The sequence below is a fragment of the Nelumbo lutea genome, chromosome 2 (assembly GCF_056320005.1).
Source record: "Nelumbo lutea isolate HS-2025 chromosome 2, American lotus-T2T, whole genome shotgun sequence".
Lineage (NCBI taxonomy): Eukaryota > Viridiplantae > Streptophyta > Magnoliopsida > Proteales > Nelumbonaceae > Nelumbo > Nelumbo lutea.
Genome location: NC_142685.1, coordinates 93,005,503 through 93,028,057, shown reverse-complemented (window position 1 = coordinate 93,028,057; position 22,555 = coordinate 93,005,503). Strand labels below are relative to the sequence as shown.

Sequence of the window (22,555 nt, the reverse complement as noted above, 5' to 3'; positions counted from 1 at the left end):
CTACCACCGAACCTCCCACAATTACATCGATGGTTCCCCGAACTGGCCTCTCTTCCGGAGGCTATCACTGCAACGGTTCGGCAGGTCTGCTGCTAGACTCGGGGGCATCCTTTTCGTGCTCCCCTTGCCGACCTGCCTTATTGTTATTATTGTTGTGCTGTACAAAGTTTCTCAAGTATCCGCGACGGATGAGCCCCTCTATCTCGTCCCGGAGGTTATTACACTGCTCGGTACTATGACCATGGTCTCTATGGAAACTACAATACAAATTCTTATTTCTCTCGTTCGGATTTCCCTTTAGGCGAGGTGGCCACTTCACATACGGTTATCTTTGATCGTCATTAAGATCTCGGTCCACCTTGTGTTTAACGACGTGTAATCTGTCCGAACTGCTAGGGGAGCTCGGAATGACTGGTTCGGCATCGGCTCCCGGGCCGGGTTTTTTCTGTCGATCGGGTTGGAGAGCTCGCCTTCCCTCTTTCTTTTCTCATTCCCGCCTTCAGTTCGTTGGTTGATTTCTTCCTCTATCCTCATGAACTTGTCCGCGAGCTTGAGGAATTCGACCACGGTTGCGGGCTGGTTAGCCACCATGTGCCATTTGAATTCTTTGTGCGTTACCCCTCTTTTGGCCGCCGCGAGCTGCACTGCGGGTCCAACCGTGGTATCTGCAAGCATGCTTCGTTGAATCGCTTGATGTAGCCCCAGATGGATTCTCCTTCTCTTTGGACTACTCCGAAGATGCTTTCCTCTGTTCTGGGGCATCGTTGGCTGGTGACAAAGTGTGCGGTGAAGACCTACACGAACTGAGCCCAGTACTTTATTGACCTGGGGGCCAGGTTCCTGTACCAAGTGCGGGCTACCCCCATGAGGGTGGTGGTGAAGGCCACGCACATGCACGATTCGCTGGCCCTGGCGATGTGCATTTGAGACTGGAAAGCGTCAACGTGGTCGTTGGGGTCGAAGGACCCATCGTACTTGTCCAGAGGTGGGAGCTTGAAATTTCTGGGTAGGGGGACCGCCAAGAGTGGGGGCGTCCATCCTGCGGGGAGGCCTTGACCGGCCTCGGAGCGGGGTGGCGAGGTGGAAGTAGTGGTTGGTTCAGTGGTAGTTGGGGGAACTGTTGTTGATAGTGATACTAGGAGATGTTGTGCAGTACTTGGTGCTGGTGAAGCTGGTGCTGCTAGAACTGTTGCATTTGGGCTTGCACTGCACGCATGCACTGCATCAGGTCGTCCAACCGGTTTTGGCTGGCTGCGAGGGGGACGGCAGTCGGTTCAGTAAAGGTTGTCTCAATAGGGGGAGGAAAGGGGATGCTTGTGGTAGGAAGGTTTATGGGCGCCACTGCTTGTAGCGCGTTCAAGCTAGGGATCCCATCCACCGAAAGGGGGATGGTGAACTATCCAACGCACACCACGGGGACTTGAAGTTGTTCCCCGGTGGTGTTTGTCTCCGTGCCACATCCGGCGTTGCTGGAGGAGGCCATGAGTGTTGGGTTTTTTGAAGAAAAGGGGTTATGGAAGTTTGGAGGGAGGCTTTTTGAAGGGTTCCCACAGACGGGGCCAATTGATGAAGCGCGATCCGGCCGGTCTTAGCTGTCAACGACCTTGTTTCTGAACTGGGTAGCAGGGAACCTGAAATGGAGGAGATGAGGAAACTCCGGGGGGGAACCCGGTGTAGCGGCTCCGAAGCTCAAATTAGAATCCTTCAAAAGCAAGATAACACCAGATAGCGCAAAGTTTGCATACCTTCTTTGTTGGGGGGCAGGTCGGGTATGATTACCCTTGCGCTTGTCAATTCAGCCGTCGTCCTTTCTGCTGGGACAGAACCATCACTGCCTAACCGTCTCTCTAACTGGAGATGGCGGTGTCAGTGGCGGTGGCAGGTGGCCATTTAGAGTGCGGCTGCCAAGCGTCAGATCCCAAGTCAGTCAGATGCGGCGCCCTCGGGCATGGACTTCCTCAGTGTCAGGCATGGTACGACTTGTTTGGTTTTGGTGCCCAGAAGGTGATGCGGAGTGGTGAGCGAGGCGAAGTCTTGAGTTCGGAGGTATCTATAGGGCAGGTCAGTTCGGCGAGGTGTATCCTGAGCTGTTACGATGTTGGCCAGTTCGGCGAGGTATATCCCGAGCTGTTACAAGGTTGGTCAGTTCGGCGAGGTATATCCCGAGCTATTACGAAGTTGGCTAGTTCAGCGAGGTATATCTCGAGCTGTTACAAGGTTGGTCAGTTCGGTGAGGTATATCCTGAGTTGTTACAAGGTTGGCCAGTTCGGATTACTCTGGTTTTGTGCCAAGGGTGAGTTCGGGCCCCCGTAGGGACTTCGGTCCGCTGGTGTCCCCTTGTTCACGCCTTAGGCTTGGCTCTTTTGCCGAGCTGTTGTTTCTGCCATATGTCGCATAACTGTGAGGTCGGGCCAAATCTTCCTTCATCACCTACTATTGAGAAAAAACGGATCTGAAATTTTCCTAAGTATAAATGCCAATTATCCCCCAAAATTTTGAGTAATTTAAAAAAAAAAATAGCCCCAAAAATCTACAGAATTTTTGGAAGAAATTATCTTCCAAAATTTTGAGGAATTTTTAAAAAAAGTTAGCCCCCAAAATTCTAAAGAATTATTAAAAAAAATTAACCCCTAAAATTTTGAAATGTTTTTGGTCCACAATGCATTGGCTCAACATGATGGCTGTATGGCTAGCTGTGGAAGCAATGATGAGTTTCTATTCCTATAATAAATTCATGGGCCCCACTATGGTAGTTGCAATCCCTATGTATTTTATTAGTGGAGTGGAACCTAATCATTGGTTCCACAGCCAGCCGAACTGGCATCGTGTTCAGCCAAACTTTTGCTCCCTCTTGGTGGTGGGATCCAATGGATCACTATGGTTGGGGCCAATGAACTGTTTTCATTAGATACCACTAAAGAGTGATGAATAACATCATATGGCAGTTTGTCATCATCGGGAGATGTTCCCGATACACAACAGGGATGTGGTGTGGGACATTATGGAGGAGCACGAAAAGGTCAGTCTCACCAACAAGGTAGCAACCATTTCTTTTGCTTTAAGAAATAGAACATGCATAATATAAACCAAATCCCAAAAGTAAAATAGAAAGAAATAACTAACTAATGTAAATAAAAAATTAAAATCTTGTGAAAAGTAAACATTTCACATTATAATGTTATATCTCGGGCTCTTTCTTGTAATTTAGTTTATTTTTTATGCAAAAAGGAAATGAATACATTTCTATGTTTCACACTTAAAAAATAGTTGTTCTTTATAGAGACAAGAAAGAGAGAGAGAGATTTATCTTGTTGCTTTATAGAGACAAGAAAAAGAAAGAGAGATTTATCTTGTTGCTTTATAGAGACAAGAAAGAGAGAGAGAGAGACCATTTCTATGGAGATGGTCCATATTCTAGAGGTAGAGTGTAGGATGCTGCAAAGAACGCACCTTGAAAAAGATTGGATTGGGAAGATGGGTTGAACTCTCAAGGGATAGTGGACGAACTAATGCTAGGGATAGAACACTCAACTACTCAAACTAATAGAACAATTGGAGGTAATGGAATTGGTGACATTATGACTCTGAAGGTATTAAACAACTCGAATGATCTGAATTCTCTCTTTATAAGTAATGAACCCTACTATTTATAAATGAAGGAAGGGCTCAGTTCGTGCATGGGCAAGGATCATGAATTCCAGAATATTTGTTAGGCAGTTAAGGACAATCCTAGGTTGCTCCGATATGAGGACACTTGTTGGGATACTATGCAGGGAACATATTTACTTTGATTCCCACACCTATAGCTTCCTACCACATGTCGTCTTAGGGGATACAAGATCTACCATACAAACAAGCTCCCAAGACCACGATTTGCTTTATTTGCTTTGTCTTGTGTCCCATGAATGGTATTCCAGAATACTTCAATATTATATAATCCTACATGCATTAGCTCCTTACCCAAGAGTGGGTTTGCCTACTATTAAGAAAAAATGGGACTTTGGTATAAACGCGATTTATCCCCCAAATTTTTGAGTAATTTTTGAAAAAAGAAATTCTACAAAATTACAGCAGCCCGATTACATGGGCAGTCTTGAAGATAGGATAGGAATCTCTTGCAATTCATAAAAAGTGTAGATATTCCATGTAGGGGTAAGGGTATCCTCCAACAAGGGATTAATCAAAAGTTGTGCATCACCTTTAATTACAGCAGTAGAAATACCAAGAGAAGAGGCAAATGGAAGGCTTTGCAAAAGAGTTAAGGCTTCACTGAAGAGCATAGGCTGAGGTGCTATTGGAATATCATGTGCAAAAAGAAATGATACCAATGCTAGATTTATCATTAGTAGTGGCACCATCAAAATTGATTTTCACACTACCTCTTAATGAATCTGGATTAGCTGAATGCAATGGCTATTCGGCTGGCTATGGAACTAGTGATACTTGTAATAAATTCATGGCCCCACTATGACAGGTGCAGGCCCCATTTATTTTATTACTGGAGTGGAACCTAATAATTGGTTCCAATGGATCGCTATAGTTGGGGCCTATGAACTGTTCTCGTTAGATACCATTAAAGAGTGGTGAATAACATCAAAATGCAATTGCCAATCCACTCGAGCCTTTTCTATAATGATTTCAGGGAATTGGTGTTGATGATTGAAAATGAGGGCATTCCAGGCAAGCCAAATGTGTCAAAGGGTATTGAAGTATTGACCACAAATCAAACCAAAGGATTGACTATTACTCAAATCAAGAAAATCCATTCAGCAATCCAATCTGATAGGCTTCACTCTGGGTATGAATCAGGCCTAAATCTCATAGAGGAACCAAACCACACCAATCTAGCAAATTGCAAGTGCAGAAATAAATGATCCGTTGTCTCTGTAGCCGACTCACACAAAGGACATATGTCGTTATAGAAACAAAGAATTTTATGGAGTTTACTTCTGGTGGGTAAAGCATTTTGGAGCAACCTCCAAATCTTGAAGAAGCGGGCTGCATAGAGGTTAAAAGTTTGTAAACTGATGTTGTAGTATAGAATGCATGAGGTGTTAGCTTCCAAACTAGTTTGTTTGGCATTGTGTTAGCCTGTAAAGGAAGCTGAATGGAAACAATAGATTAAGTAGTAAGTGAATCAAAGAAAGTTGCAATCTGATTGTTGTGCCAAGTCATAGAGGAGTGGTAAATAAACTCTACAACTTTAATGTTGTGGTTTGGTGTGTGAGCCAATGGTCGTGCATTGCATCAACAGTCCACCCATCCCCAATAAGTCAATGGCAACTGATGTAACCGTTTCTGGTCACGTACCAATTATTTTGTGGTGTATCAATTTTTTTGGCTAAGTACCTCGTTATTTGACCCGGTGGTGACGTGCCTTGGTGATGAGCTACTTGGTGGCGAGCTCCCTGGTGGAGGACTGCCCGGTGGTGAGCTCCCTGGTGGAGAGCTACTTGGTGACGAACTGCTTGGTGGCAAACTCCCTAGTGGAGGACTGCCTGGTGGCGAGCTCCCTGGTGGAGAGCTACTTGGTGACGAACTGCTTAGTGGCGAACTCCCTGGTGGAGAACTGCCTGGTGGCGAGCTCCCTGGTGGTGAACTACTTTGTGGTGAGCTCCCTGGTGGCGAACAGCTTGGAGGCGAGCTCCCTGGTGGAGAGATACTTGGTGGCGAACTGCCTGGTGGACTCGTCATTTGACCTCTCCTTTGTAAGCGGCAGAAGCTGAGGGACCTGCGAGAACTGAATCAGAGAACCCGGGGGTATTTTCTCGGCGGGGACACTCAAATGCCTAAGTTAGCACTCTGATTACAGAGAGCTTGGAGAGAAATGAGAGAGCTAGAGACCAAGGGTTACCATCATTTTTTTCCCTCCTCTTGGCTTTGGGGGTCGGAGTCCTTATATAGTGTTGTCCTTGCGGGTTAGGTGGGTGAAAAGCCTTCAAATGGTAAGACTCGTCATATCCCATCAGAACCGGGGTACGGTGGTTAACTCCTCGAGGTTGTCAGGCTGGCGCTTGTGTCAGGCGGCCAAGTCGGTGCCTGGGCCAGGTTGTCAGGCCGGCGCCTGTGTCAGTCGGCGGGTCGATGTCTGGGCCAAGTTGTCAAGTCGGCGGCTGTGTCAGTTGGCGGGTCGATGTCTGGGCCAGGTTGTCAGGTCGGCGCCTGCATCAGTCGGTGGGTCGGTGTCTGGGCCAAGTTGTCAGGCAGGAGATCTTCCTGTGATACGCCAAACTACTCGTCTATACCGAGCTACCCTACAAGTGACAAGCTGCCCGGGGGAGTTATGCCAAGCTCCTTGGGCTATGTCGAGCTGCTTGTGGCGAGCTTTGCCGAGCTGCCTGGCTCCTTGGTGGTGAGCTCCTTGGAGCTGCCTAGCTCCTTGGCGAGCTCTTTGGTGAGCTATCGAGCTCCTTGGTGAGCTCCTTGATGAGCTACCAAGCTTGCGGGGTATGCCGTTATGGTTCATCGGTGGGCGTCTTATGGGTTGCCAGGTCGGCCAGGTTGGATCATGTGTCGGGCTGATTCAGGTCAGCCAGGTTGCGCAGGCCGCGCGCTAGGCCGCGCGCCAAGCCGCACTAGGCCAGCCAGGTCGGTGCCCCGACGGGACACCGACTTGGTAAGTTGTTGCCTGGGTGTCGCCTAGTTGTCACGAGGTGCCACATGTCACAATTTCACTGGAGGGCCAAATCTGCCCTCATCATTTGCCCCCCACTCCCGTGTTGAGAATAACTCAGCAAAGGGAGTAGATTTCTTTTGGCCCGTAAGTCAACGAGCTAGTAAATGCTGATCCAATTCCTTAGGCTTTGGGAGCTACCTGTATGTGGCAAGCTGCCAATAAGGCGAGGGGATCTCTGCTAGTTCTTAGCCTCTTGGGCAACTTATAGTTCACTTTTGCTGATTTTGCTCCTGCTGAAGAAGTGACTGGATATTTAGCAATAGTGTGGCCCGTAGGCTTTGGGAGTGACTCGTAGTCTACTCTTCTTTGACTTTTTCTCGTGCCGGAGAGGCGACCGGGTCTTAAGCAGTAATGTGGCCCGTAGGCTTTGGGAGTGACTCGTAGTCTACTCTTTTTTTACTTTGCCCGTGCCGGAGAGGCGACCGGGTCTTAAGCAGTAATGTGGCCCTTAGGCTTTGAGAGTGATTCGTAGTCTACTATTTTTTGACTTTGCCCATGCCGGAGAGGCGACCGGGTCTTAAGCAGTAATGTGGCCCGTAGGCTTTGGGGGTGACTCGTAGTCTACTATTTTTTGACTTTGCCCGTGCCGGAGAGGCGACCAGGTCTTAAGCAGTAATGTGGCCCTTAGTCTTTGGGAGTGACTCATAGTCTACTCTTTTTCTACTTTGCCCGTGCCGGAGAGGCGACTGGGTCTTAAGCAGTAATGTGGCCCTTAGGCTTTGGGAGTGACTCGTAGTCTACTCTTTTTTTACTTTGCCCGTTCCGGAGAGGCGGCCGGGTCTTAAGCAGTAATGTGGCCCGTAGGCTTTGCCTGTGAGGTGTTGAGCTATGATTGTGTTGCATCAGCTTCGTAATGCCGGTCACCCACTCCTACAAGAAGCTACTAGGAGCTCGACCTTCGGGGGCAGCACTACTAACTTTAGGTCGCCAGCTCACACGGGATCCTTGGAAGGCTCGACTGGTAAGGGTGCCTATGTAATTTGTTGGCTGCCAACTTCCGCGGAAGCCACGAAGAGCTCATCTTTGTAGGGGGGACCTTGCGGAGAGGACTGATGAGGCATTATCTGAATTGAAAGTAAGGTTGGTAGAGCTACTTAGTTTGTTAGCTCCCTACATAGTCTTTGAGTTCATAAAAAATGTAAACTATAAAGCGATAGCTTCAATTTCTAAAATGTGAGGACTTAGCTTTGGTAAGATGAGAACTTAGCTTTTGTAGGATGAGAACTTAGCTTTTTGTAGCATGTTCCCACAGACGGCGCCAATTGATGTAACCGTTTCTGGTCACATACCAATTTTTTGTGGTGTATCAATTTTTTTTGGCTAAGTACCCCGTTATTTGACCCGGTGGTGACGTGCCTTGGTGATGAGCTACTTGGTGGCGAACTCCCTGGTGGAGGACTGCTTGGTGGCGAGCTCCCTGGTGGAGAGCTACTTGGTGATTAACTGCTTGGTGGCGAACTCCCTGGTGGAGAACTGCCTGGTGGCGAGCTCCCTGGTGGCGAACTGCTTGGTGGTGAGCTCCCTAGTGGCGAACTGCCTGGAGGCGAGCTCCCTGGTGGAGAGCTACTTGGTGGCGAACTGCTTGGTGGCAAACTGCTTGGTGGCAAACTACTTGGTGGTGAGCTCCCTAGTGGCGAACTGCCTGGAGGCAAGCTCCCTGGTGGAGAGCTACTTGGTGGCGAACTGCCTGGTGGACTCATCATTTGACCTGCTCCTAGGCGGCCTACAACTCAAAGGATGGTGGAGCTCCCTGGTGCAGTGCAACCCGACTACCCTCTGCATGAGGTGATTTCCTCTCCTTTGTAAGCAGCGGAAGCTGAGGGACCTGCGAGAATTGAATTAGAGGACCCGGGGGTATTTTCTCGGCAGGGACACTCCGATGCCTAAGTTAGCATTCTAATTACAAAGAGTTTGGAGAGAAATGAGAGAGATAGAGAGCAGGGGTTACCATCATTTTTTCCCTCCTCTTGGCTTTGGGGGTCGGAGTCCTTATATAGTGGTGTCCTTGCGGGTTAGGTGGGTGAAAAGCCTTCAAACGGTAAGACTCGTCATATCCTGTCAAAACCGGGGTACGATGGTTAACTCCTCGAGGTTGTCAAGCTGGCGCTTGTGTCAGGCGGCTAGGTCGGCACCTAGGCCAGGTTGTCAGGTCGGCGCCTGTGTCAGTCGGCGGGTCAATGTCTGGGCCAAGTTGTCAAGTCGGCGCCTATGTCAGTCGGCGGGCCGGTGTCTGGGCCAGGTTGTCAGGTCGGCGCCTGCGTCAGTCGGCGGGTCGGTGTCTGGGCCAGGTTGTCAGGCAGGAGATCTTCCTGTGATACGCCAAACTACTCTTCTGTACCGAGCTACCCTATAAGTGGCGAGCTGCCCGGGGGAGCTATGCCGAGCTGCTTGTGGCGAGCTTTGCCGAGTTGCCTGGCTCCTTGGTGGCGAGCTCCTTGGAGAGCTACCTAGCTCCTTGACGAGCTCTTTGGTGAGCTACCGAGCTCCTTGGCGAGCTCCTTGATGAGCTACCGAGCTCGCGATGTATGCCGTTATGGTTCTCGGTGGGCGTCTTATGGGTTGCCAGGTCGGCCAGGTCGGATCATGTGTCGGGTTGATCCAAGTCGTGTAGGCTGCGCAGGCCACGCGCCAGGCAGCGCACAGACCGCGTGCAAGCTGTGCGCCAGGCCGCGTGCAGGCCACGCGCTAGGCCGCGCCAGGCCACGTGCAGGCCGCACGCTAGGCCATGCCAGGCCGGCCAGATCGGCCAGGTCGGCCAGGTCGGTGTGCAAGCTGACTTGGTGAATTGTTGCCTGAGCGTCGCCTAGTTGTCACGAGGTGCCACATGTCACAATTTCACTGGAGGGCCAAATCTGCGCTCATCAGCAACATTGGCGCAAGACATCTCTCAACTTTAAAATGCCTCCCAAAATGTACAATCCTTGAGGGCAAGAATGGTATAGACCAGTAATTTTTAGTGCTGACATATTTTTCCCTTAACACCTTTACCCAAAAAGCTGATGGATTAGAAAGGAAGCGCCAACCAAGTTAGTGTATCAAAGCTTCATTAATAGCTGGTGCATCACGGCCCTCCGTCTTTTTTTGATCTCAAGAATGTATCCCAAGAACGCATAAGGAGAAGACGAAGAGTGTATCTCGAGAACGCACATGGAGACCAAGAATGTATCCCAAGAATGCTCACAGTGTGGTTCTTCCAAGAACTAAGTTTGGATTTCAATCTATCAACCAAATAATTTCATTCAACGGTTTTTTATCTACCCAAGAATAGTGGGGCCCTAAAATATTTCTTTGTACAATTCATAATATATATTCACAACAAAACAAAACAAGTGGCCAGTTGAGTTTGCACTCGTTGGTGAGTGTTAGGAATAAAGAAAATTGCTGATTTTGAAAAATTGACTTCCTGATCAAACCATTTTAAAAGATGAAGAACAGTCATAGTTTCACGATGTGTATAACGATAGAACAATATCAAATCATCAGCAAATATAATGTGAGATAGAAGATCTCTAGAGTTTCCAAAACGAAAACCATGTATTGTGCCCTGTTGGATATTTTGCTCAAGTAATCTGGAAAGAACCCCCGTACAAAGTATAACTAAGCATGGGGAGAGTGGGCATCCCTACCATAAACCCCAAGAAGGCCTAAAAGGAGATATTGGTTGTCCATTGACTAACACCGAGATCTGACGGGTGGAAATACAACGATATATAAGATCACAAAAAGCAGAGGAAAAGCCCAAATGATTAAAAAGGGGCATTCAATTCTGTCATAAGCCTCCGAGATGATAGAGTTATTTGTAATATTGCTACCCGATGTGAAAGCACTCTGACATGGGGATATTAATTTAGGGAGAATATTTCAATTAATTTATATAACACATTAGATAATCAATTGGACCTAAAATCTTTAGCAGCTTCAAGATTGTCCACTTTTGCTGTTAGACATAAAAATGATTGCTGATGCGACGCAATCCAGCTGCAGGAGATGACTTGGCTTTCAGTAGATGACAGAGTTGGCCAATTTGCACAAAGATAATCAGAGAATCTGGGGGTGCTTATCCGGTGAGGTTGTTTTGATGCTTAAGTCACTAATTTGCGAGCCGATGGTAGTTTAAAAAGCAAGAGAGCTAGTGAGCAGAGATTACGCATACCTTTGACCCTGGAGGGTTAGGGTCTTTATACACTGGAGTCCTCGCAGGTTTTTCAGAGTGGTTCCAGGATCATTACTATGGTGAGGCCCGTTTCCGTACTAACAGGAGATAACGCCGCTAGCCTTATCTCCCCCGACCGATTCGGGCGACAGTGTTAAGCCTTATCGGCTAGCAGCATTATCTCCTATTAGTACGGAAACGGGCCTCACCATAGCAAGGATCCCGGAACCACTCCAAAAAACCCGCGAGGACTCCAGTATATAAAGGCTCCAACCCTCCAAGGGCAAAGGTATGCATAATCTCTGCTCACTAGCTCTCTTGCTTTCAAAGCTACCATTAGCTCGCAAATTACTGACTTAAGCATCACCGGAGCGACCTCATCGGGTAAGCACCCCTGGGTTCTTTGATTCTCTCTGTGCAGATTAGCCAACTCCATCGTCTACTGGAAGCCAAGTCATCTCCAGCTAGGAACAACCGGATTGCGTCACATCATTTGGCGTCGTCTGTGGGAAACGCTTCAAAAAGCCTCTTTCCACTAAGCATCCCAGACTGAGTATCCATAGAATCTTCTAGTAATGCCGGACAGAACGCTGACATGAACGTCTTCAAGGGACAACTTTAGGTCCCAACCGTGTGCATTAGACAGTTTACTATGCCTCTCTCTGCAGACGGGATTCCGACACTGAACATGCCCCAGGTCATTGAACCGATGAATGCCCCACTCCCTTTTTGCTCTTTGTGTTCTTCGTTACTTGGTGTACTCTGCATTTTTGTCATCATGAGGTTTCTAACGCTGACCTATAAAGACAGATTGCTTGGCCCGAGGTTTATCAAACATCTGATCTAGAACCAAATGCGCAAATGGTTTGATGAACATGTACACCTCTTATCTCTAGGTCCCTACTCCCCCTTATCTCTAGAAAAGGTCAGTCTCACCAACAAGGTAGCAACCATTTCTTTTGTTTTAATAAATAGAACATGCATAATATAAACCAAATCCCAAAAGTAAAATAGAAAGAAATAACTAACTAATGTAAATAAAAAATTAAAATCTTGTGAAAAGTAAACATTAATGGATCTTTCACATTATAATATTATATCTCGGGCTCTTTCTTGTAATTTAGTTTATTTTTTATGCAAAAAGGAAATGAATACATTTCTATGTTTTACACTTAAAAAATAGTTGTTCTTTATAGAGACAAGAAAGAGAGAGAGAGATTTATCTTGTTGATTTATAGAGACAAGAAAGAGAGAGAGAGATTTATCTTGTTGATTTATAGAGACAAGAAAGAGAGAGAGAAAGAGATAGAGTGTAGGATGCTGGAAAGAACGCATCTTGATGAAGATTGGATTGGGAAGATGAGGGTTGAACTCTCAAGGGGTAGATGACGAAATGATACTAGGGATAGAACACTCAACTACTCAAACTAATAGAACAATTGGAGGTAATGGAATTGGTGACATTATGACTGTGAAGGTAAAGTAAAGTCCATAAAATTCTTTGTTTCTATAACGACATATATCCTTTGTGTGAATCGGCCACAGAGACAATGGATCATTTATTTCTGCACTGCAACTTTGTTAGATTGGTGTGGTTTGGTTCCTCTATGAGCTTTAGGCCTGATTCATACCCAGAGCGAAGCCTATCAGATTGGATTGCTGAATGGATTTTCTTGATTTGAGTAATAACCAAACTTTTGGTTTGATTTGTGGTCAGTATTTTAATATCCTTTGGCACATTTGGCTTGCCTGGAATGCCCTCATTTTCAATCATCAACACCAATTCCCTGAAATCATTATAGAAAAGGCTCAAGTGGATTGGCAGTTGCATTTTAATGTTGTTCATTACTCTTTAGTGGTATTTAACGAGAACAGTTCATTGGCCCCAACTACAGCGATCCATTGGATTCCATCACCAAGAGGAGCGAAGGCTTGGCTAAACGCGATGGCCGTTCAACCGGCTATGGAACCAATTATTAGGTTCCACTCCACTAATAAAACAAATGGGGCCCGCACCTGTCATAGTGGGGCCCATGAATTTATTACAAGTGTGGAACATCATCATTAGTTCCATAGCCAGATTTATCATTAGTAGTGCTCTAATGTTCGAATTTAAAGCCTCCAACAACGAAACTGAGTACAAGGCTTTGATTGCTAAGCTCCGACTGGCCCTAGACCTCAGTGCTTGACATATCAAAGCCTTCAATGATTCCAAGTTGGTGGTCAATCAGTTCCACGGCCAGTTCGAGATGCGGACCCCAACGATGTCATGCTACCTTCAAAAAGTGCAGGACCTCGTTCAACGGCTCGATCATTTCACCATTCACCAGATCCCTCGAGCTGAAAACGTCCGAGCTGACACACTCTAAAGCTAGCCAGTTCTCCACAAACCGACCTCAGTGCAATAGTCCGGGTGGATATTTTGGCTCAACCCAACATCACTCCTATGGCACTCCTTGTCCTCCCAATTCAACATGGCCCATCTTGCATGGACCCGATAGTGCAGTATCTACAGGAAAACACATTGCCTGAAGACCAAGTAGAAGCCAAGAAACTCGCACACAAGTCAACCCAGTATTGCCTCATCTAGGGAAAGCTCTACTACCGATCCCACACTCTCCCCTACCTAAAGTGTCTCCCCCCTTCCGAGGCCGAATATGTCCTCAGGGAGATACACAAAGGGATCTGCGAAGATCACCCCAATGCTAGAACCCTATCTCACAAGGCACTCTGGCAAGGTTACTACTGGCCGACCATGAAGCGGGATGCCGCCAAACTTGTCAGAAAATGCCATCGATGTCAAAGACACTCTAACCTTCATCACCAGCCAGTGGGGAATGGACATCCTCGGGCTTTTCCCTATCATGGTCGAGCAAAAGAGATTCCTTCTAGTTGTTGTGGACTACTTCACCAAGTGGGTGGAAGTCGAGGCTCTGGTACGCATCACTACACACAATGCTTGGAACTTCTACTAGCAAAGTGTTGTCTACAGCTTCAGCATTCCACAGGTTCTTATCACCAACAATGGCATACAGTTCCCTGATCGGAAGTTTGAAGCACTCTGCACCGACTTGAGCATCGACCACCGAACCACAACTGTACATCGACCTCAGAGCAATGGGTAGACGGAAGTGACCAACCAAGCCTTACTGCATGGCCTAGAAACCAGACTTGATCAGACCAAGGGAAGGTGGGTTGAGGAGTTGTCAAGCATTCTCTGGGCATACAGAACTACTCCACAGACAGTGATCAAAGAGATGCCCTTTAGCCTAACCTATAAGGCTGAAGCCATGATCCCCGTGGAGAAAAGCTCGCCAACTCTCTAGGTCGAGCTCTATGATGAAGAACAAAACAATGAAGTCGTTTGCATAGAGCTCGATTTGGTGGAAGAAGCACGTGACCGAGCACATCTCAGAATGGCCGAGCAACAATAAAGAATGGCAAAGTATTACAAATCCAAAGTCCAAAGAAGAGAGTTCAAGATAGGTGACCTTGTTCTTCGGAAGGTCATAGTACCCGCACCAAGAGAAGGGAAGCTCAGAACAAACTGGGAAGGACCCTATAAAGTCACTAGAGTGATCAGACCTGGTACCTACAGATTAGAAGACCTCAACGACAGACCTATATAGAGGAGCTGGAACACTGGCAACCTCCAAATGTATTATTAGTAGTTCTAAATTAATAAAAGAATTGGTTTTTCCTACAAAGTGGATTACCCAATGCACGGCACACACCGCATACACTACATGACACATGCCGCACACACCGCACGGCACACATTGAATGGCATATCACGCAAAATACGACAACCAACTGAGCTCTTAACGGCTAGGACACCCGCACACTGACTTGGTTGATCTATAATGACCTGAGCTTGCAACGCATAGCCACTGGCTTGACCAACAGTGCATAGCCAACCACCCCAGTGGACTCGGCTAACCAACAGCCAAAGACTAGAATGAAGAAGAACGCTTCCGCCCATTAAGGCTAGAAGGCGGTTATCAAACTCCACACACTCACTGACAGAGCATCAGAATAGAGCTAGCTGAGGAACGGCTAGCCCACGAAGAGCCAAAAGCTCCCGAGATCAAAAACTAAGCATCTCCAAAAGATGAGAGCTCAGACCACACTTCGGCCAAAAATCGAAGACCCAAGATCTTGGATACGAAAGATCTTGGTTAGCATAAAATCGAGATCATGAAAAGACCTCGGCCACCTAGGCATAGACCTTGGCTACTAAAGACCTCGACCACCAAGGTAGAGACCTCGACTACTAAAGACCTCGACCACCAAGGCAGAGACCTCGACTACTAAAGACCTCGGCCACCAAGTAGAGACCTCGACTACTAAAGACCTCCGCCACCAAGGCAGAGACCTCGACTACTAAAGACCTCAACCACCAAGGCAGAGACCACGATTACTAAAGATTGCGACCAAGAAGGCAAAGACCTCAGCTACTCCTACCCTCGGTCATGGTAAGACTGAGGCCCCTGACAGCATAAATATTCACATGGTTCCAAGCCCGTGACTTAGCATAAAGAGAGAGAACAACATGCAAGTTTGGAGCCAAAAAGCAGCATTCCCATAGCATAAATATTTACATCAGTTCAGGCTCGACATACCAAGACGTTTACAAAAAAAAAAAAAGAGAGAGAGAGAGAAAAAGAGTTCCATGACAAAAATATGGCAGAAGATCAAAAGCGACAATAGCTCAGCCTTCGACGGGGTTCTCCTCGGTGCCCTTTGCCTCCTTGGGCATCTCAGTGATCTCAAAGACGCCCTCCATGGGTGTTTCCAGGTTATGAAGACTAAGACCCTGCACAACCTCAGCCGCATCAGGAAGCCGGCGTAGGACTCTATCCCAACAAAGATAGAACCCAAGCTCCCAAGAAGCCGAAGCAAAGTCGCCCATACCTTCTTGATATTCCTGAGAGGCCTTGAATCGGGCAATCACCTCCTCCTCAGCCTGGGATACCAACTCGTCAGCTTCCTTCTTCGATGCCTCCCACTAAGCCTTCAGGGTAGAAACACGATCCTTCAACATGCGAATCATGTCAAACTGATCATCGATGCCACGCCGTAGTTCAGCCACCTCGCCCTCCAGCTCGGCCAATTGGGCCCTCACCCCTTTAGTCTCGGCCAACTGGGCCTTCAAGACCTTGATCTCAGCCACCCGAGCCCTCAACAGTTCTGCCTTTTGTGCTCGTCCTAGTACAGGTGCCTTATCGACCGAAGCCGGTTAACCAGAGCGATCACTATGCAGGCATTCTACATGAAAAAGTGAAGTCAATAAAAAGTAACCGATAAAGGACAGAACCAGAATGAGCAAGAAGACTTACCGCGGCCACCCGAAACACTATTGCACTCTCTAGAGCTCCGCTTGTTGTCTCCATCATTTCGCGTTGCACGGCCAGTGTCAGCAAGCCACGCAAGAGCTCCTCGGGAATGCCCTTTGTCATCAGCCTGTCATAAGGAAGAACATTTCACATCGGCACGTAGATCTCTGTCTGACCACCCTCAGGTACCCAACTCGGTGGAGGGGAAGAATGAGCAGTAGTCGTGCCCTCCTCTGAGTCGTCCACCACCATGTCCTCAACCAGAGATCTTGCCCTCTTCTGCGAGCAAGGAGTACACTCTTCGGACACTGAGCGCTCCCCCACGGGACAGGGTTGGGTCCCTTGGGAACTTTGGCACCGCACTTTGTCAGTTGTGGGCCTCAGATGACTGTTAATCTCCTCGTGATTCACCATCTCAACACCTACACAGGCCAAGAGAAAATCAATACAAGTTTCACAGCTCGAAAAAGAAAATAGAAAATCAACTCAACCAACAAACCGGGCTCCCTGCTCATTAGCCCAGCACTGATCAATTTTGAGAAGGACATGTAAATCATCACATCGAACCCCTCAATCATCTCTATTGCCGCTCTCTCTTCCACGGTGAGCCAGCCCAGCTCGGGCTGCTGTTCCTTATTCCTCAGCTTCTGGTACCTAGCTGGTGGAAGCAAGCTCCCAAAATAGCACACAAAGAAGAACTTCTCCTTCTAGTGCTTTATTGAGGTTGGGGTCCCGACTAGCACCTTTATGCCCGGCCGAGCCAAAAAGTAGTAGTATCCCTGTTGGTGATGCTTCAGTTAGAGAAAGTAGCTAATCATCCCTAGGGTGAGCTCAATATCGTGGATGAAACAACAGGACATAAGGCCGATCAAAAATCTAAAGGAGTTTGGCATCAGTTGCACAAGTAGTACCCAATACCACCTGAACACCTTGGCAAGTCCCTCGTGTAGTGGGAACCTCAACCCAAAGCCATCAAGCTGTGCTCATATAAACTAAGATCCCCCGGTAGAACATCTGCAGGCCTCTGCCCAGGCCAAGGACATCTAGTTTCAAACTTCGGGGAAATACAGTGCAAACCTTGGATCCGGACTACATCCCTAGGTGTTAGACAACATGGCGTGGTACCGAACCAGCGACCCGCACGCACAGGAAGGTCGACCACCCTAGTCGACGTTCCCACCTCTGCCTCCTTGGCTTCGGCAAAATGCCCAGAGTCAGACCCACCGATCTTGGGAACGTCGAGCGTGGCAGCCTCGGTGAGAGACCGTAACTCGGACTCAGAATTGGAAGTAGAAGCAGAAGACGAAGAGGAAGAAGAATGGGAAAACTAAGTAGACGAAGAGGACATCTTACCGAACACCGAACACTAAGACCGTAGAACTAAAGTAATCACCAAGCAACTGAAGACTAACCTTGTCGAGCTCTGTTAGCACTCCCTTCGCAAATGACAAAGGGGAAATGCCCTTCACCCATTTTTATAGAGCTCCTAAGAACCAGATCAGGATAAATCAACGGCTCGTATCAACCGTCGATCTCTAACACCTCGGGAAAATGAAGCGACGCTACCGTCCTCCACACGTAAAAGACCTCTGACAACCTGTAGCGGAGATGGCTCATGATCAATAAGACCGGTTCTTCCTAAAAAAACCGGTCCAACTTGAGTCCTTCAACCCCAGCAATGCACCCAACCAAAAGTAACCTCACATTCCTCGACCAACACCTAAAGAGCTCTTTCGCACAGTACCATAACCAAGCACTAAATGAACATGTATTTCAAAGCCCGACTTCAAGTTCCTCACTCAACAACTGAAGCACTTTTTCGCGCTACACCTCAACTGAGCACTTCACTCCTTGACTTTGAAACTAGAGGAGTAGTGTTCGGGTTATGGCTGAGTGGTCTCTGGATGCCACATGGCTGCCTCATCTCCTCAACCATGTCAGCACCATGTCACCTCCACGACCCTACTCAACCTCTTTGGCCACAACAACTCCATGTCACATGGATAAACTCGACCAAGATAGGACAGTGGATGGGGACAACTCCGTTGGGGATTAGGTCTTATCATAAAAACCTTGGCGGACGTCCTCATCCCTACAACCCCGAAAGCCTTATTCAACCAGGACATGACTCCTTGGCTATGAAAAGGTAGCTTCCACTCAAGGTAAGGGATACAATTTTCAACTCTTGACTCCTACTATTACCCTGCTCGGACTAGCACTGCTTTCCAACTGCTCGGCCCAATCACCCACCTTCTTCAACTAACTTGAGCGTCAAAGTATCTACCCAAGGGTAACTCCTCGGGCCTTTGACTTGTTTCTTGCTCACAGATCTTGGTGCGTAGCTTCATCCTTCCACCTCGGCTCCGTTCAGTTACCAAGACTATCTGATTGTGACCTCAGTTCAAGCATTACCTCAGATCAAGCAGCATCAATAGTTTAAAATTTATATTATCTTTATTGATTAAATTAATATGTAGGCCATATTGTCCAAAACTTTTAATTTAAATTTAGATTTTTTTAAATATTACCTTTTACATTACTTATTATACACATTCAAATATTAGCATGAAAACAAAAGATCAAATCACTTAAGTAACTCAATGGTTAAATGAGTCAATGGCCTTTGTAACTATGAGTGCTTGGGTTCAAATCTTCACATCCCCAAAAGTATGTTGAAGTTTATTTCAAGGAAAGTTTACTTACAAGGCAAGTCCCACCAAGGCCAACCAATTTCAGTTCATCGGGTCAGTTCGGGTAGGGTAAACCCCTAGACTTTGGAACCGGCCTAACCCTACTATGTAATAGATCAGGTAGGGTCGGTTCCATTCTGTTCTATGTAGAGCCTACCCATTTGCTCACCCTAATGTTTAGTAGTTACTTCTATGGGATCTTGTGAAAAGATAAAATGATCAAAAGATGGTTTGGTAGGTACTACTTTCACACAAGTCATGTAGATTCACAAGTGCCAAATGGAGTGTGGTATGAGTTCAAATATACAAACTTATACATGTGTGACTCAAAAATATATTTACACTTCCAAACTAAATACGTGGGACCCACCAACACATTATCTTACACAAAATGGTATGTGGGTCCCACCAAAACATAAGCCTACACAAAGCATATATGTGGGCCTCACCATTAAACACCATATAAATGCCATAGAACCATACAAATGGATGTGTGGGGCCCACTAACACCCTGGACAAAACATATGTATGGACCCCACCAACACTCTAAAACTTACACAAAACATATATATGGCCCATAAACATAGAACAATAGAAATTTGATGTATAGGTCCCACCACCTAGAAGCATGCAAACAAGAGTGAATTCGATATTAAACTATTCGACCTTGGCTCAATAGAAAACTATAGGGCTCAAGTTGGAGCTTGATCTCAATTCGAACTAGAAATGCTACTTCAAGTTCAGCTTGACTCAAAAGTTCATATGTTTTAGTTCGGTTGGAGCTCAAAATCACTAATTAAAAATTAAAAATATGTAACCATATATATATATATATATAAGTTGGGACCTGTATGATGCACAAGATTTGTTAAGGGAAAGTGAAACAATAGAAACTTATAACTATTATAAGGATTGCAGTGTTGTTTGAAGTACTTAATCTTTATTTTAATAATTTTTAACAAAATTAAATAAATTAGTGTCAATTACTTAATAAAATAATTATTTTCCATATTATTTATTAGTGTTCCATTTTATTTATTCCACTTTATTAATGATTAAATGTTACAATTTTTATAAATATTACTTATATTAGTAAATATATAGAATTAGGTTGTAGTCATAATTAAATTAATCTAAGCCCAAGCTTGAGATTTGAGACTTAGACTTCAGGTTGGGCTTTGGCTGATCCTCAATCTAATCCAATCTATCAAGTTGCATCCATAAGAGCAATGTAACATTTGTAATTAGATTTAACCAAACCGAGTATAACTTATGCATGCATTATTTTTTGGGTTTTTAACTATTTTTAGATAAAAAAAATATTAATATTGAAGTTGAATGAGCTATGAGGGATGGGCTACCCCCATTGTGTAGCCTAATGAAGCAAAACAAATTAAAAATCTAGGGCTAGATTTTGATAGTGTATTTACTTATACATATAAACAGTTCTATCTAAATATTAATATAAAATTTGTTATCTAAATATATATATGTATAAACCTTTAAGTCAGTAGGCTTAGGGGTTGCTTAGCTTGGACCTTGGTCGCTAAGGCTATCAATGGATTCCAAAAGTTTGATACCCGATTTGGCTTCGAATCTGATTATCCAGGATTTAGATGGTAGAACACGCATTCAATTAATAATCAAATCATATTTGGATTTAACCGCATCTGATCCAACTAAAATCAAAGTCCAATAAAAAATTATTATTTTATGTAAATATGTAGTATAATTATGTATACATATAGATATTATGTATAATTATATAAATTTTACAATTGATAATGTGTACATATAGATATTATCTATATGTTCGAATTTATTTACATAAAATAAAAAATTATTATTTTATGTAAATATGTAGTATAATTATGTATACATATAAATATTATGTATAATTATATACACTTTAAAAATAATTATATTTTTAATTTTTTTGGTCATTTTAAACACAATAAGACGGTTGCAGATTAAATCTAAACCGATCCAAAATCCGACATAATAATCAAAAGTGGATGTAGATCTAGATATTTCATTATCAAATGTGGATGCGAATGACATTTAATCCAATCTGAATCAAATCGATTTAAAGTCCTATTTCCAACAATATGTGTGGGCTTTGTGCTGATCTAAGCCAAACCTAGCTCAAAAGAAAATGGTTGATTGAGCCCAAAAATTTGTAGGTCTAGCCATGTTGGGCTAAGTTATAAATGATCATCCCCATGTAGGAGTATTATAACATTTCTAATTAGGTCATTATTAGTTTTGTTATTTTAGTTAGGGTAAAATACAAAAACCTTCCCTAAAGTTTCTAACAATCATAAAATTCTCCCCTATAGTTTCAATTTAACAAAAACCTCCCATGAACTTTTAAAAAAATGACAAAAACCTCCATTCTATCACTGACCGAGACGGAAAATGTTAGATTGATGTATCAATTTCTTTCAAATACCCATTTTACCCTTTTGTTTCCTTGCTTGGCCCTGCTGGCAGTAGCTCCAATGCTTCACTCGAGAAGGATTTATCACAACGAACCCATGATTTATAGGTTAAGCTTCAATTATAGATACGGATATTCAAATGCCAGAGACAGATTGACCGAGACGGAGACTAAGCACAAATTGGAGGAAGTGCGACTGCCGACTTCGTCTTTGCCTCGAACATCAAGACTGTAAGAGTCGACATGAAAGAAAAGCTTGGATTTGGAATCGTAGACAGAGAAGTCATCGACAGTGAAGAAAAGAGATGTCTTGAGCACCGTAGGCTAGGTCTCCTCTTGGTAGGAAAAAACTCTCTCGAACCAGAATTCCTCTTCTCATGTTCATTAACAACTGCAACCACGTGTTTCATTCAAATCTCTTATACCCACGAATAAATAACTCAATCTTATACAGTGGAAGAACAAGAAGAACTAATGAAGAAAAGATTGAAAAATGGGACTGGAAGTCGAGGGAGTGTGACTATTGACTGCAACTTATGTAGGAGTCATCACTTGTGCCTTATATTAATACTCGATGGCCACATGACACTCCCATCTCTTTGACAAACTTCTCTGCCTCTGTCTCTCTCCCCCTCCTATGTTTCAGCTCAAATATCCAATGCTACTTTACACTTCATCTGGTATATCAAATCGGGATCAACTCATTTCCATAAAAAATTTCTCCTCACTAGAATTGATTCAACTGACTACTGAGTAGTAAAATCAGTATTCTAAAGAAAACTGATTTTCCCATGCAATTTGATTCGTTACACGTGTGGTATATGATCCATTACCTGCTTCGTTTAAAACAAACACCCACATTCATTATCTGGGGTAGAGAAAAAAGTTGTTGTAAAGTTAGAGAAAAAGCTCATCAAGTTTAGAAACTCATCATCACATTGATCGGGATAATCAATTGTCTAAGAAAAACCAAATGGAAAAGTGAGAATTTAACTTAATGGAAAAGTGCAAATTCCTTGTTTTCTATTTGTCACTGTTAAAGCTAAAAGTGGAATCCCAAGTTTAATTTAATGGAAATTCAAAAGGGTGAAAAACAGGGGTTTCAACAGATTTGGAATACTTGCTACGGATGAGGGATTTAATCGATCAAAAATCCTCCTTTTTGAGTTTTGAGCAGAATATAAATATTTGTGGTGGATTTCTGTTTTCAACTTTTCAATTATGCAACTTGATCCAAAATTACAGTTCATACTATTTAC

The 22,555-nt window shown here is 44.9% G+C and overlaps 1 long non-coding RNA gene across 1 annotated transcript; it reads right to left on the bottom strand.

Moving 5' to 3' along the window:
- Positions 1-15,389: 15,389 nt before the first annotated feature.
- On the bottom strand, positions 15,390-16,855 carry LOC148871989 (uncharacterized). Its single transcript, XR_016108058.1, has 3 exons — positions 16,666-16,855; positions 16,170-16,588; positions 15,390-16,098 (listed from the first exon to the last, which is right to left on the bottom strand). It is a non-coding gene; the product is annotated as an uncharacterized LOC148871989 (long non-coding RNA).
- Positions 16,856-22,555: the final 5,700 nt, after the last annotated feature.